The sequence below is a fragment of the Strigops habroptila genome, chromosome 8, assembly GCF_004027225.2.
Source record: "Strigops habroptila isolate Jane chromosome 8, bStrHab1.2.pri, whole genome shotgun sequence".
NCBI classification, from domain to species: Eukaryota; Metazoa; Chordata; class Aves; order Psittaciformes; family Psittacidae; genus Strigops; species Strigops habroptila.
Window position 1 is genome coordinate 51,102,087 of NC_044284.2, and position 16,587 is coordinate 51,118,673.

General features: G+C 42.0%; 1 protein-coding gene across 20 annotated transcripts in view; it reads left to right on the forward strand.

The window, feature by feature from the left end:
- The window catches only part of PTPRF (protein tyrosine phosphatase receptor type F), a 391,730-nt gene that overhangs the window by 85,316 nt on the left and 289,827 nt on the right, over positions 1-16,587 (forward strand). For 19 of the 20 annotated variants that reach the window (XM_030493851.2, XM_030493849.1, XM_030493857.2 and 16 more), the window contains exon 2: positions 9,074-9,154. The exons of the other annotated variant lie outside the window; for it this stretch is intronic. The gene's annotated coding sequence lies outside the window, so the exon portion shown is untranslated. The remainder of the gene's footprint in view (positions 1-9,073; positions 9,155-16,587) is intronic. 20 annotated transcript variants of the gene reach the window in all.

Genomic DNA, 16,587 nt, shown 5'->3' on the forward strand with positions numbered 1-16,587 from the left:
GAGTCTGCTTGATGTGGAGTTAAAACCTTGCAAAAGAGGAGGTGGGGAACCACTCAGCAGTGCTTGGAGAGTGCTCCTGTCTAGCTCTTCCTGGACAAAGCAACAGTAACCGTGTTCAGCTCCTTTTCTTTTTTTCCAGGCTAGCTCAATATCAGCACAGGTTTTTCTCAGACAACAATGTTGCCATGGTTTATACAATGTGGAGAGCTGGGAGCTTATGATCTTAGGTCTAGTATGAAATGCTCCTTCCCTTGGCAGACTGCAGTGCTGGAGTGGCTGTTGAGGGAATGGATGCTTTGAGTGAGATGATAGCCATCACTTAAGTATCCTATTCAGTGCCAGATATTCTGCATGCAAGAAAAGACGTGGCAGACTGATGTGTATTAGTTAGTTTCTTAAAAAGCATAATTCTAATCCTAATTCCTAATAATTAGCTACTCTTAATTCCTAAACATGTTTTTTTATCCCTTTGATTACTCAGTAGTAATGGTAATTTCTATGCCTGTCATCCTTGTCTACTCATTCTGTAGACCTCTATTAAGTTTTTGGAGACTTCATTCGCATTATGTGTTTGTTTAAAAGCTCAGTACACTGTGGGGGGGAGAGGAGGTGCTACATGGTCACCTGTATTGGCAAGGAGGTTCCTGCTTTTCTTCCTGATTATTTTAGCATTGTGATGACGAGGGCAAGTGGATGAGTCTTTGGGAGAGTGGGAGGTGGGAAATGAGATTTCTTGTGTTCCAGCGAAATTGTTCATCTTGTTCCAAGCTGGAGCCTTGTTTTGCTTTGTGTCCTCTCTCTTGAGAGAACAGCCAAGGAGAAGTATAGAGTCACGTAATGACTTAATAAAAGTTTCTAAGCAACCAGGAGGTGAATGTGGCCTTCTTGTGCTTGACTGTTGAAAGTCCAATCTGGTCTCTCTAGCTAAGTTTGACAGAGACTGTTTAGTTGTAGAGTGCATTGCTGTAGTGTTGTGTGTACAGGAGTAATATAAAAGCAGCAAGAAAATACACCGATATTACACAAGTTGCATTAAAAGCTTCAACCACATCTTGTTTTATCAAGCTGAAGCTTGTATTGAATCTACCAGTCTGGCTGTGTCAGTACCACTGAAACAGAGAAAAGCCTTTAATCTGGTACATCTCTGAACAAGGTGACGTAGCTGCTGCCTTTCAGTACTCAACAAGAACTGCAGGCTGCATATTGATGTGCACCTCTGCCCTGCGAAGCAGATCTGTGGTCGTTCCTGCTCCTTTGACACGGTTGGGAATGGGGGTGAGATATTCAGCTGTGCTTGGATAAAATGGTACCATGTTAGTTGTATATATCTGAAAAGAATTTAGCCCCCCTCCATCACGTAGACTAGATAAGTCTGACTTCAGCGCTGTTTTTGCTGATCAATACAGAAAGCACTGTAGGAATTACTTTGTTAGAGTAAAAATGTAGCAAGTAAAACAGGCAGGGACTTTATGGGCATCAGAAGTAAAATGCCTGGTCAAATCTTGAGTTCCTGAGGGAGAATATTTTGCCTACTGAATATTCCAGTTGTGCAAAAGGACATAGTTAAAAAGGCATCTTCAGTTTGCAGCTGTGGCTGTTGGTAAACTCATATAAGAAGTTTTGATACACTTGATGTTATAGGCATTTGGGGCATCAGTTTTTCCCCTTGCCACAGGATCCTCAAAGAAGGTAAAGCCTATAAACAGTGTTCCTAGATTTCGTACAGGTGGGAGTAATGAGGTGTCATTTCTCCTTGGAAATCCTTGTAACTTGTTCATCAAAATTAGTCATGCTTGGCACTGTATTTAAGAGAGATTGTTCAGAATTGGAGTGTCTTAAGAAATGTTTTGGCTTATGGTGAGAGGTTTGTTTGCTTTGTGCCTCGAACTCACATTTCCGTGTTCGAACTGCTGCTGAGAACCTACTGCCAAAATAACAGATAATCTTCAACAAAACACTACGAAGAAAACAAATGTTTATCGGCTCCTTTCCTTTTTTATTTCCAGAAGCAGGCTGTGGGAAGACTAGGCAAAGATGTGTGTTTTAATAGTCCTGCTTTGGCTAAAAAATGTTGTGGGTGTTGGTGGTCTTTTGGATGATGCCAAGTGTTCATCTTCCAAGGGATGTCCATCCTCAAAGAGATCTGCAATAGGAAAGGTCACCAGCATATCACCAGCATAAGGCAGAAACTTGGAGCATTTAAGCCAACCACAAAATGCCAACTCCTCCAGCTCTTAAAATACTCATATGACTCAGTATGGTTAAGGGCATGGCAAATATTTGCCCAGTGGTGCCAAAAAAAAGGACGTGTTGTGTCTGCTGTGGTGTTATATGCTTTCTAACTTCCTTAGTGTGTAAGGATGCTGTGTTAGATGGCTTGGAAACCCCAAGCCTGTCAGTTGGCATTTTTGCTGCAGTAGGCAGGAGCAGGGTTTCTTCTCGGCCCCATGCCTTGGATTTTTGAGTGCAGCCCTTTTGAGCATGTCTGTACCACGTGAGATTCCTCTATACAATCATGGCTTGGTTCTCCACAGTTTAACAAGCCATTCCTTTGAATCATGCTTTTTTGTTGTCTTTTGTGTTTTGTAGACACTGAAGTCTGAAGCAATTGCTGAGCTGAGAGCTCCATTGTGACCCAGAATTGCATTTTCCATAGAGATAAACTGGCACTTGAAAAGATGGATTTTTTTTTTTCTTTTTTTAAATTGTTCTGTCCTTCTACCCAGCTCTGTTTTCTACTTTGGAGAAGCCATGATATTCTTCAGATATCCACAGAGTTCTTGAATAAATTAATGCGCAATTCGGAAAACAAACTTACTTTGTAGTTTAGTATCAAAGCAAGAGAGGCCTCAACACTAACTCTATCTGCATAGCTAAGACCAGTCAGACATGTGCAAATCAAATGTTTCTTCATCATCTTAAATGAGTTTTCTTACTGATTTGTGGAATATCAGGTTGGTTCTTTATTATACAATATACAGTTTCTGCAAGCCAGATATTCACCAAAGGTAACATTAGGCACTGAGCAAATAATTGTTTCCTGTCACACTGCATTAGTAACTGGGAAGAAAGTGTTTCCTAATTCGTATTTGTGCGGAACTAAATATAGCTCTAGTGAAGCTTAACTTCAGCTTCAGCCATTCACATCTCTAAGAAATTGAGCACCATGTTTGTCAGTCACTGGAAAAATTACTTTAGACATTCTTGTGTGCTTTTTGCCCTCCCACTTGTGAGTCTTCTAATCTTAGGAACTTGAACATGAGGTTTACCAAATTCTCAGAAAATTCTCATCGTCCTGGGTTATTGCTGTCTGCAGAGAGGATTGCAGATATTTATTTTCTGTTAGGAGTTTTAGGAAACAAGCCCTGGCTGCAACTCCCCCATTCCATATTTAACAAAGACAAGGTTAAATTGTCCTGTATTTATGTTTTGCAGCAAAACCTGGTCTGATTTTTCACCTTAAATCTGTTAGTTATTACTCTGTGGCTGTTCTGTAGAGCTGATGGCATGATGCATAAGATCCAGATTGGACTGTACCAGTGAAATCATGCTGTGCACCTGGAAAGAAAAATCTGATGTTGTAGAAAGGCATATTGAATAGATTGTGTCTCCTCCCTGGAAAGCATACAAGTGCCTCCTTATCAAGTCTGTCAGCTGTGGCATAACAGCCTTCTTACTGCATCTGCACTGAAAAGGCAGCACGGCTTCCTAAGATGATAGAAATGCCAAATGCTGGGTTTTGGAGCTTGAGTCTTTTGGCTGGCATCTGTAAAGACCGATTCTTCAGGTTTGTCATCCAGTGGGTCTAGGTGTGAGCCTGGGCTCACAGAGTTAATTCTATTCTTTTTTTCTTTTGTGCTTGAATTCATCATGATAAGCTCATCTTCTCTAGTCATCTCTGCTTCACAGCAAAGAGGATGAGTGTGTTTCACAGGTCTGAGGGTCTTAAATTCAGAGTTCATAGAGAGACCAAGACATTACTTAGTCATTCATCTGTGTCATTTCTTCAACCTTAATTGTCCTACCAACTTGTGCATTTCATCAGCGCTCTGCCCAATTTTCTCATGTTATGGGTGATGCGTATAATTAGGAAGAGGAGGGAACATGTTTGCTGTTGCTAGTGGGGAGGAGGAATCCTGTGTTGGCTCTGCCAAGGGAGAGATCCTTTGAGGAAGCATTCTAAAGAAATCCAAAGGAAATTGGTTAGGTTTGTAAATTGGTTAGGTTTGTAACAGCTTTCCTCCTGGCAGACTGAGTTTTATTTATACTGTAGGATGTGACAGGCAGTTCCTGGTGCCTCAGCTCTGAAGTGTAAGCGATGGCTGGAAATGTGAGTGATTGCATTAGAAGCTTTCCTCCCTCCAGTGGGGAGAGTGTTTGAGCTTGAACTCTCCCCTTGTTGAGATCTTTGAAGTCTGGATCTTTAAAACCGTTCTCCGCTCCAAAGACTTACTAGTACAGTCGTCATCCTTCCCATCTGAGACGGGCTGGACCTGGCTCCCTTCAGAGGCCATTAAAGCTCTTCGTTTCATCCTCCAGAGAGGTCAGCAGAGAAAGACAGAAGTAAGTAATTATTCTCTGCCTCTCCTCCAGTAGCTGAGTGAGCTGTGGAAGTTGAAACACCATTAAATCTCTGAGCAGCATGGAGGGGCTGCAAAGCCTCTGCAGCCAGGGAGCCCATGGCATGCAGTGGAGCGGGGGGGCTGAGTAACAGGTGGTGTTTAGAAACTAATTAATATTTGTGAATAACAAGGCTCTATTGGTAAGGAAACAAATCAGCCTGCTTGTGAATATTTACGATGATGACTTTCAACACTGCTGGGATTACACAGTCCTTTTCCAGCTGCCACATGGCTTGTGTCACAATGTTTTACACTGGGGTGAAAACTTCCTCTGCTGTGGGGCAGCAGCCAGTGGAGCAGTTCAGCAGAGTATACACTTGTAGAAGAGTATTCTCACCAGTTTGGTATTAGTGGGCCACTAGGTCCCAAACATCTAAAGTATTCTTCACTGGTGGAGTAAGCCATGCAATTTAGCTTGAGATTTCATCCCATTAAGAGCCAAGCCATGCACAGAGATAATGCTATGTTTGAAGAGTAAGCAGGTGTTAAAGGTTGTTCTCCCTCTTAATGTTGTGTGCAAGTGTTTTACAGTAGATCAAACTTGCCTAATGTAATCTTCATAATGCTTTCATTTAAAATGCTCCCTGTGGTTTGTATTTGTGGAACTGAAAGAGCAGAATCTACTTTGTAGCTTGGTGGGGCGGGGTGTTCGATTGAACATATGTTCACACTGTCATTTGGGAAAGATAATAGGTTTTTAACCTCTGTCAGTGTTAGACTGAGGTATTTATGGAGCTCTATTAAAGCTGTGCTTAGGCAGCTAACCTTGCAATACAGGTTTTTCACAATTTGCCATTTTCTTGTGATAAGTTGTGGCTTTTCTTGGCCTCTCACAGTGCCTCTTGCTGTGTCAGCCAGCATGGGAGCTTACCAAGAAACGAGGAATTCCTTGTCGATGCTGCATGAAATGCTCATGGCTGCTGGTGTTGCCTGTTGAGTAAATACTGTTACGTGGATTGAGAAACCAGCCTTGAAGAGGTTCAGGAAATACTCTTCTGGGCTTGACAGACGGGAGCTGGCAAAAACTGTGGTGGTAGTGCTTGTGCTTTTGGTTGCAGAGGTGCCCAGGTGGAGCTGTGAGTGCTGAGCTCTTGTTCCAGGGTGCTGCAGGGGATGTACCCTTTGCTATGTGTGGCAGAGAAGCTCTCAGCAGCCTCTTCGCTGCTCTTGTTGGCCTTGAGTTTAACTTGGGGGACAGGGGAAGCTGTGTGTAATTTGGTGTGCTAAAATCCTATTGATACATTCTCTCTTCAGTCGCTTTAGGCTTCTAAACAAGCCCGATGGAGACTGCAGCATGCTTCGTGGAGGAGGTTATCTCCAGTGAACTGCCATTACCACTTTCGTCACTGCTGATTAAATTTTTGTTAATGTTTAATCCTCAATAGTAAAAGCTTAATGTTTATGTCCTCTCTGTGTACAAGCAGAACATCTGTTTTACAAAGTTGGCTTTGACATCCAGAGCTGAGTCAGTGTAAAATTTTAAATATACGTGTCAGACAAAGACATGGAAAGAAATTCAGAGAATAAGCAATCACTTCAGTGTGCGCAGGTCCTGTTTGTGGCAGGGACTTCCAGGGGTCTTAAAATGTGTTTTAAATAATGCTTGGTATGATCAAGAGTATTTTCTAACATCATCTTAAAATTCTTTGCTTTCTGTTTCTAATACTTCCAGTGCAGAAAAGATCATTTATTTATTTAGTTGTTTTGGTGGCATGTTCCCCTTTCTATTCTAGTAGTAGTGCCACAGCGGTGTAGCTGAGAATAGTTGACTTGAGCTGCACCTACTATGCAAATGTAAAATCTACTTATGCTTTTGGGAGAAAGGAATTTTTTAGTGAAATATATGCATGCGTACCGTGGATGACTGCAGCTATGTGTGTTCATCTACAGGAAGTTCCATGGGGTTGCCAAAGAATAAATTCAAAAGAGACACGTAAAAAGTGATGTAACAATTAGCAGCAGACAGTGATACGTTTAAGGGAGAATATTAATTTCAGTTGTTGGCTTGTAGAAATTTCAAGCATTTTTATGCATTTAATAAAGGGTTGCCATTTAAGTAGCTTAAATATCCTTCTCTGTGTACAGCGTGTTTGGGGATTTAACAGATCTCTTACTGCTGCATGGATTCCACTTAGATGTGATTGGCATTCTTGCAACAAATACCAGCTGATGAAGAGAGTGAGAAGAGCCAGTACTGAAATGGTTATTGTGTTAGTCGTTGGGGGAAGGGAGAAACCAGATTTGTATAATCTATCTTCTGTTCATTTAGCATGTTAGTCTTGGGCATGGGCGTCAAGGTGGATGTGTGCATGCCTAGAAGAAGAGTTTCCTCAAATCCTGGGGAGCCTGGCAGGAGGTGCCAGGGTGCTTCTCTAGGATTCAGACCTGAGGGATGGAGACTAACACTGTGGATGGGGTGTGAAGGTGGGATGGTGACCTGACACTGAAGAAGAGATTCTGCGGTAGAAAATTGGGATGCTATATGAGAGAGGGAAAAAACTTATGATATATTGTAGACAGGGGAACTTGCAGGGACAGAAGAAAGGGACAAAGTTATGAAAAACATACTGAGGAGCACTGTGCATAGATATTGGCAGGGTAAATCCTCTGGGTTTAAAACAGGAACATGCTCTGAATGACTGCGGTGAATGCTGCTGGTGTGTGCCAGAAGTAAATATAGTAGAGTAAGCACTGCTACAGAGTCATTGAAGTCAACGCTGCATAACATAAAATTGCATAATATATTTGTTTGTGAAGGTTATTAGAGCACAGTTTTAAATGGATCTGATCCGAGTCCTTGGAAAGGTGAGTGTATTCTGGTCGCCTGGGCTGAGATTTCCACTACATCCCAGTCTGACCTGGCAGCAGACTGCCAGCAGAAGGGGTGAGCTTGCTGTTCCCCTCCTACCAGCTCCGGTGCTTGTGTGACCGGCTCCCAAGCTGGTTCCACTCACTGTGCTTAGGAGGGAGGGAACTGCCTCCTCTCCCCAAAAATGAAATAAAGCAAGGGGAATTTTGTTGTTGTGGTCAGCTCAGGTTGTGAGGGGATGAAAGAGAGGGTCTTCCAAGGGGCGTGTGCATGAGCACGAGGCAGGCATCTCAACCCCATGTCCCACCTCAGAGTTGGAGCGAATCAGTGGCATTCCTACCCTCTCCCACCAAAGACGCGAATAGTGCATGATGCAGCAACCATCAGAGACCCAGAGTTTGGAGCGCTGTCACACTCTCTGAAAGAGTGCTGAAAATGTTTACATAATGAGTACTTTGTAAATGGTAAAGACTAAATAACGCATTCTCTGCATCTGCATAATTTTGAATCACTTATCCTTCTGAGGGCTGTAGTCATTTGGCTCACGTTAAAGAATGCTTAATGGTGTAATTGAGCTCAAGCCATCAGTTGCTGAGCCAAGTCGACACTGAAGATAGGAGGTGTGTTTTTGGGGAGACATGTGGGTTCCCTGAAATGTCGCTGGGAGCATGGAGCAGTGCCCTGAGGGCTCAAAGCGCTGTGGGTAGGACAGGTAGGAGGCGCACAGTCAGGGCTGTGAAAGGTCGGGATATCTTTCCGAAAGGGCTTGAGACCTGGAAGAATGGAAGTGGGATATATCTCTGTGGTGGTAACATGCAGGGTCGTGACCTTAGGGAGGCATTAGGAGAAAGAAACTTTTGCTCTGATCTGGGTAGGATGGGAGGGGGTTACCAGCTGTGGAAATGCTGGAGAAATACAGCTTTTCTTTGCACAGTCCCAAGGTGACAGTAAGCTGCAAGGATGGTGCTGGGCAGAAGTTAGTGGGGTAACAGAGGAGGTACATAATCTGGAGGATGGGGAGTCATCTCAGAGCAAACTCCAAGAACTTGTTTAGTTTGGGTGGTAAAATGACCCCTGACAGGCAGATGGTGTAATTCATTTTTATCATCAAGGAAATAAACCTCAGGGTTAGGGAAAAGCTCTTGAGGCTGCTGCATCAATGTTGGCGTGAAAACAAATGGCTAAAAGCTGCTCAGGAATAAATGTTAGGCTGAAAATTAGAAGTTTTTTGACTATTGGAAGAACTCAGTTCTGCAGTAAGTATTGCATATGGAGGCTGAGGAAGAGCATTTTCAGTACGTTGGGGTCTGTTGCTGTTATAGGAGTTCTTGGATGTGATAATTGTAATGGAGAGCCTGAGGTAGTGGTCTGTAAGGGAAACACCTCTCCCATCTGCATCTATATGTGGTGGTGGATTATCATGACCACGTTGCGTCCAAGAAGGAAGGGGAACTGTCCTTTGCTGTCACAGTTTTAGAAGCATCTGGATGGGAATACGTGGTGAACCAAACTGCTTCTTCCCCAGGATGGAGAATGAATGTCATTAAGTGAAGTTTTTACCTTTGCTTTACATTTAATCTGTGAATGTCTCTGCTGTTATGGTCATGACACTTGTTTTAGTTTGTGTTTCTTTTTTTTCTAGGTATTTTTATGGCCTCTGTCACAGTGGTGTCTCAGTGTCTCCCAGGCATTTATGGATTTATTCTGAGAACGTTCCTGTGAGGTAGGGAAATGTTATCACCTTTGTTTTACAGACTGGCAACTGAGGCACCGGGAGATAAAGGTTGCGTGAGGAGTCTGTAGCATAGCCAGCAGTGAAACACTGATTGCCAGCAACTTCTTTACTGTCTTAATCCTAAACCCAGCTACCTGTCTTTGGCTTTTTTTCTTTCTTCCTTTCCTTTGTTTTAATCTTTTATCCCCTTCCTGGTCTGAGTTTTAGTAGAAACAATCTGCAAGGGGCTGGGAGGACCTGTGGAAAATATGATTAGGGTTACTGGTGTCCTTTTTATAACATTGTTACTTATGAGTTGAAATGCCTTTCTAAAAATATCAGCAGATCTGTTTATGTTAAATGATTAACATGTTTAGACTTCCACAGATAATCTGTCATGCTTTTTTGAGTCAGTAACTCCTTTATCCTACCTGTCTAGGCTTGTGACTGTTGAATTCTTACCCTGCCTAAGTTAATGCCATCCCAATCACCTAAAGCAATGCCAGGAATTTCATCATCCATGCAAAGATCTGATTCATGTCAAGACAGGTGTAAAGTTACTCAAGCACACTTACGTATAATTACTGTTTAACTTTATTTTTCAAAGGTCTTTCCAAGCCAGCTAAAGTATTTAGCTCTGAGGTCCCAGATTCGCCCAGAAATTGGATTTCAGTGCCTGATTAGTGATGCTGATCCCTTTCAAAAGTATTGCAGAGTTCCTTACACATGTGCGCACACTGAATTACAATTTACACCATAAAAATCAAATATCATAAACAACCGCTTGAAAAATATCTTCCCCCTCACTCCCAATAAAGGAATTTTTAATAGTTTTCCCCTGAGCCCTTCTTTTCCTTTAGGTTGGTATTTAAAGTGTGACTTTTACTACTTAAGGAATTTTCTTAGAGCAATGGCTCTAAGAAACCAGCAGGCTCTGACAATTAAATTTTTTTATTGTATATTAAAATAAGCAACATTATTAGAATGCTGATATTGCAAAGAAATATTTAATGCCATCTTTCTAATCTTGCAATCTGTAAAATACACACATGGAATTACATTTTTGCTCTATATTAATGTATATTATGTGTCTTTGTGTCCCTAAGAATGAAGCCCTAATGACTCGGGAACTGTCTCAAGGTGTACTAAATAAGATTAAAGACCTTGCCAGTGACCTTAACAGTCAATTAGACTATGCATTACTCAGCCCAGTATTTGTGGAGTGTACAAGGGAAACGAAAACTCATTAGCTAAGATGCTGATGCCTTAAATGAACAAGATTTCTCTAAAACCAGGAACTGGTCTTGTTGCTTATGTGGAGATTGAAGTGCTCACAGTAGGTACATTGTTGCGTATGGGTGTTTGAAAACAATGTTGGTGAGGTCCTGGGGAGTGGAGAAAAGCCTGCTAGTGAGCTTTTGGGCTCAAAGCCTTTTGAAATAGGTCTTGCCAGGCATGGATGTTGTTGGGTCAGGCAATGGCAGGTGCAGTAGGAGATGGTGCTCATGTTTTGGGATGTGCCTTCTGAGAGGTTATACAAAGTCAGCACGAATGGGAAAGTTGGTTTCAGAAACCTCGTGTTTCACAGAAACATCAGGGCAGGGAAGAATGTCTTGGCATGCTATACTGCATGTTTGGTTTTTGTCAAAGTTGAGCCCAGGGTTGGCAAGATTGCATGTGGATGCAAATAGGAGTGTGAGCGGAAAGGCTCTGAGCTGCTGTGCCCACTGAAGAACAGACTTTAAAGACTGCATTCCCTTCTCCTGCAGCTCAGAAGTGAGATGAAGGGGTGCCAGCTACTCAGAGGTACAGCCAGGTCAGATTGCCTGTTCCACACAGGCTCCCACCCCTTGCAGGCTTATCTGGCCCATGGAGTCATTGGCATAAACCAGGCTGGCAATGGGCAGCAGGACATAACACATCCTAGCGATGGGTTAACTTTATGAGATGAAAACCCAGACAGTATCTGAATTACAGGAGAGTCTCTACATCTTTAGGATGGTATTTTTTAATTAATCATCTGCCTTTAGTGTTATATTGTGTTCAGAAGCATCTTAGAGCAGTCCTAGGTTGGAGATGGCCACCCCACTGGGAGGATGCTATGTGGTGGCAAAACTGAGCCAAGAGCAGTGACAGCAATACGCAGGAGCTGAGCCCGCAGCTTAGTTGTGCTGCTCCTCAGCAAAACAGTGGGCCTTGAGGGCTTGAAGTTTTATAGTGCTTCTTTCTGGTTTGTGCAGTTATGTATGCTTTTAGCTGACCCCAAGAAGTTCTTCTATCATTTTTAATGTAAACTCAGGTTTTAGGCAATAAAATGTGGCTGAAAATACACTGAGAGTGGCATGCAATAACATCTTTTAAAGTAAATCAATTTTTTTTAACATAAATTGGGCAGAATCTTCCTGATCTAGGTCATAGTTTGTCTATAGGGGTTTCTTTTAAAATAATTTCCTTAGCAAAGTCCATCTGATTGGGGTGGGAGGGGCAGGGAACTGGGAAAAAGTGTACTTTTGCTGTTCAGATGAATGGGAGAATAAAGAAAAGGAAGCCTGTTCAATCATGTCAGGTGGAATCTAAAGCATCAAGGAACGATGTTACAGGAGAACCCCTGAAGATAAACTGTAACCTAGATTAGCAGAATACAGATTAAGTCTTCAGGAGTTTGGAGACTGCAGTGCATCCTGAAGCAGTCTTTTGACATTCATTTGAACTAAAATTATTGTATGCTTGCTCTTTCAGGGATATACAAAAATACCTAGAGTTTCCATTTGAATGTTACAGTCCTGAAGTTAATGAATTTATTAAAGTGAAGATTGCTTGAAAAGATTAAAACCCCCAAACTCAGGATTTTCCATTTGAACTGGCTATTGCTAGGGAAATACTATATATCTATGTGATTATATATTTATGTGATTGAGGTTAGGGGTATTTTTATGTGTGCAGCGTTACCACTGAAAGCTGGACACTGGAATCACAGTTAAAACTGAGACTTCTACACTATTAGTTTTCTTCATGATGATGCTAAAGTATAAAACAGTTGTCATCAGGTCACACTGTCCCCTTATAATGCTTTAAATACTTTTAATTTGTTTGCATTTTGGAAAATGTATTGTAGTATCATGTTCTAATTTAAGGGGTGTTTTCTGTGACATAGTTTATGTATTTCTGTAGATTAGAAATAGATCTAAGATTTTGCCACATAGCTTGTGGGATTCAAGGTGATTTGATTGTGTATTAATGCCACATTGGCCAGAACATCGTAATGCAAAACAGTGACTTACCCGCTACTTTTCACTGTAATATGGTGAACGGTATTTTCTGTCTGTATTTAAATGAGAGCCTTGAAAGGCTGATGGCTGAATTCATTGGCATAGCTCAAGCATTCTTTTATGTATGGCTGTATATTATTTTTTGGGGGGGGACTTAAGAGTCTTTCAAGGTCCTTTTATCTTACAGATGAGTGTAGTGCTTTAATATATTGGAGCCCAAAGGGCATGACTGCTGGCCATTTACCTGGTTTCAGATGGTGTTCTTTGGAGTATGCATGTGGAGAAGGAAGGGTGGGGTTTAAAGCTCCAAATTCAGACTGGTAAAATCCCCTTCTGCTGTGATGGTGTATGCTTTAGCTGTCTGCAGCAATATATGTTTTCAAAAGTGTATTTATGAAAAAGAGCATCAGCAGAAGCTGGAGATGTTACAAGATTTAACCATATTTGTAAAATTGAACGTGAGCTTTAGCCCTCTGGTCTTTTTCATTTCCCTTTCTATTATATAATCAGTATATTGGTAGGTGGCTTTTGGTTTGTCACTTCACCTGTTTAATTAATTTAGCTATCTGAGGATTGTACAATCAAGGGATAATCACCATAACTGGCAACGCAACCTTGTCATCCCACAGAGTCAGCACTCGCTCCTGCTCTGGTGCAATGGCTTTGAATAGCTGCCACCCCGTGTGTGCGTTTTCTAAACCCGAGACAAGTGCTGAACTCATTAAAAATACATGCTACATAAGTTAATGTGCATAAGGAGTTTTGGTACTGAGATCTCCTTTGAGGATACATTTAACTCTAATTAACTTGGTTTCGTTCTATCTGCTATCAGCATAGGCTTGGCTGAAACCAGCCCGTATTGGTTAGACTTGGGATTTGAAGTAGAGCCCAGCGGGATGGTGGATTAAAGCCCCTGCAGTTGTGACTGTGTTGGGGTTCCTGGTGCTTGTGCCAGCTCCTGGGGCTGTGCAAGGCAAGAGCACCAGCAGTGCCGTTCCTGGGGGCAGGGTGCTGCACCAGGCAGATATGCAGCCTGTTGTACTCTAAGGAAAAACTCTGGATTTCTAGAGAGACCTGAAATAATGAGGTTTGCTGAGCTGTGATTGAACAATTGCATGATACCAAACTCCTCTGACTGAAATAGAGTCTGAATTTTTCCACTAATAGAATAAGGAACAGCAGCAGTCTTGTCTGGCTTTTCTCTCTGTTCATACCTCCTTTCTGTCCATCAATAACTCCAGGATGATTTCCAAGGATTTTGCTAATTATGATCTGTTTTTCGGGAGAGGCAGGCAGCAAGGCAGGGATTACTGATGGTTGCATTTGTAGTAAGAACAGGTACAAGCATACATGGATTGAAATATTGGGTGGGTTTTTTTGGGCCTGGCTGTGTTGCAAATCAAGCTTTGTTATTATGTCCAGTAAAGCAGGTTTTGCTGAAAGCTGATAATAGTATTTTGTGAGAGAAGGTTTTTATTGTATCACTCTGGAAAAAAATACAGATCCATATTCAAGAGTAGACTGCTGTATTTTGTGTAACTGGAAGAATGTATGGATCTGTTGCATTTTTATCACAGCAGAAGTAAATCATTTTTTCCGTTGTTTTTGACTAGTACTAGGGTTTTAGTCTCGCAAAAGGATTTTTTAGATGGAAACATCAGATAAAACGGATTCTGGATTTAAACATTGAAGAGGGGGAGAAGGTAGCGGGGAAGAGAGGGAAGGAACCACCACCCAGTAGTTTTTGAGTGTTCATCATTTCCTGAAAATTGGACCTTTTAAAGTATTTCAGGTTGGGTACACTAGAAATTGAGGCATTCAAATCACTGACTGCTTTTGAGAATGACAGCCAGAATCTCCATTAACGTTGCATCTTCTGCCTAGGGGATCACAGAGCAGAGACTGATGTGTCTTTGAGGATGGAAATGGAGCAGTTTAAGAAGTTACTGTGCTTCAGATGAGATGTGGTAACAGCACACAACCGTGTCTAGTTCGTTTTGCTGAAAAACGAAATAGAAATCACAGAGGATGATCTAAGGCTGTCTCTTTTGCTTTGCATAGAAGCAGACTAGCTATGCTCCTGTAATAAGTTGCCATGTCTCAGCTACAAGGATGGTAATTTCCAGTTGATGAAAGGTAAATTATAGCTAAAACAGGTGGGTGCATTAAAATCGTATTGTGCTTGAAGATACCTGTTTGTGTTCATAGGGGAGTGGTACTTGCTGTGCTGGTTTGGACCAGTGGTCAGTCTAATTCAGTACCCTACCCCTGGCAATGATCAGTGCTAGATAACTGAGGCAGTGTACAGGAAATCATGCATTTGATTATCAAATGTTTTATCTGCTGGGGAAGTGCTGGCTTTTATAAATGTATCAAACCAAAACAAGCTGGTTTAGTCACTGAGAGAGTCCCTTCTAAAATGCAGTTACATTTCTCTTTCTTTGCAGACAAAGAGTTTATTGTCATTTCTTTGTTTTTTCTTCAGACATCTCAGCTGAATTCTGGCTTCGTTTTGGTGTTATTGTTTTGTTGGCTTGAGGTTTTTTTGGGGGGCAGTGTGTGTGTGTTGTTTGGTGTTTGTTTTTTTTTTTGTGGTTGGTTTTTTGATCTTTTATTTTTGTTCTGCATCTCCAAAAAGCCAGTCATTCGTGGTAGATGAATAGTCTGGGTTTTGGGGTTTTTTTGCTAACTTTATAGCTGAGAGATAGAATACTAAATGGATTTCATGTAGTTATTGTATTGCATGAGTGTGTCTTCACATTAATTAAAATTAATTTAAACAAAGTGATAGGACTAAAGTGCAGAGTAGGAAAAGGATAGATCAGAAAAACCAGATAAGGTAGGTGTATTCAAACAGTCAGAGCCTGATGAAATTTGCCCTAGGGTACATCAGCAACTAGCCAAGCAACCTTTGAACCATTTACAATTATCTTTTAGAAATTGTGAAGAGCAAGAAAGGTCCTGGAGGACTGAAAAGGGCAAATGCGGTACTTGCCTTTGAAAGAGGGAGATCCAGGGAATTACAGACTAGTTAGTCTAACTGCAGTGCTTAGAGAATTGGAACAAAATTTTTAATCAGTTTCTAGGAATCTGGAGTATAAGATGATGATGATGCCGACTGGGGAGAGCAGTATCTCTGATGTTACCTTGAATTCAGTAACTTTTGGCATAACCTCTTGTGGCATTGCTGTGGAATAGGGAAATACATGTATTTAATTATACAGTAAACAACTAACTGTTAAAAGACCATGTTTGAAGAGTAGTTACCTATAACTTGTTGTGAAAATCAGGGGAAGAAGGGGGGTGGCACGAGGAATTGTGTGAATACACGCCTGTTTGTCTTGGGCTGAGCTTTATTTGCTGTTCTCTTTACTGATGTGGACAAGGGAATACTTACTAAATCTGCAAGCAAGCTCAAATTGAGGGGAGCTGGAGCATTGTGAAGCATAGTTAAATGGTTACGGTAGATTGAAAAAACATTTGGAAATCTGCAGTGTATAACTTAATGAGCTGGAATGAGGAAATTCAAAATGGTGAGGATGTGGCTAGCCTGCACAGCCGTAGAAGAGCGCTCTGGGACATGTCCTGGATTATTACCACCTATGCACAAGCTAACAGTTGCAGAGAGGACAGCCTCCATCTGGAGTGTATTAAGAGGACTGTAATTAATGGTAATGATTCTGCCATGTCCAGTGCTGCTCTGGCCCTGGGCATGGAGCTGTGTCCAGCTGTAAGGATGGTATATTAAGGAGTGTGGATTGGCCAAGGGCATTCCTGGGTGTGGCTGGGGTCTGGAGGGCAGATAAGGTGTGGAAGTTCTTGGAACTGGGTCCAGTCAGCCTGTGGATGAGGAGAGCGAGTGATCAGTTGCTGTCCCCAGTCAAGGGATGGACAAAAGGTTCTCCCAGTTTATGGTGAAGCTGTAACTTGGATCCCACCAACAAATCAAGAAAGGTGCTAAACACTGGAGTGAATGATGCAGAGGACTGTGTGGCTGGCCAGGGACTGGAGCAGGAGGTGTGTGAACGAGGGTCAAGGGAGCAGTGCTTCCTGAGCTTGTCTGACCACAGTCACGTACCCCGACTGGGTGGCTGGGGTGATGGTGGTATTTGACTCTTCCTGGGGAGCAGAGGGAAGGCAAAAGAGGCAAAGTTCACAGGACGCAGCAAGAGA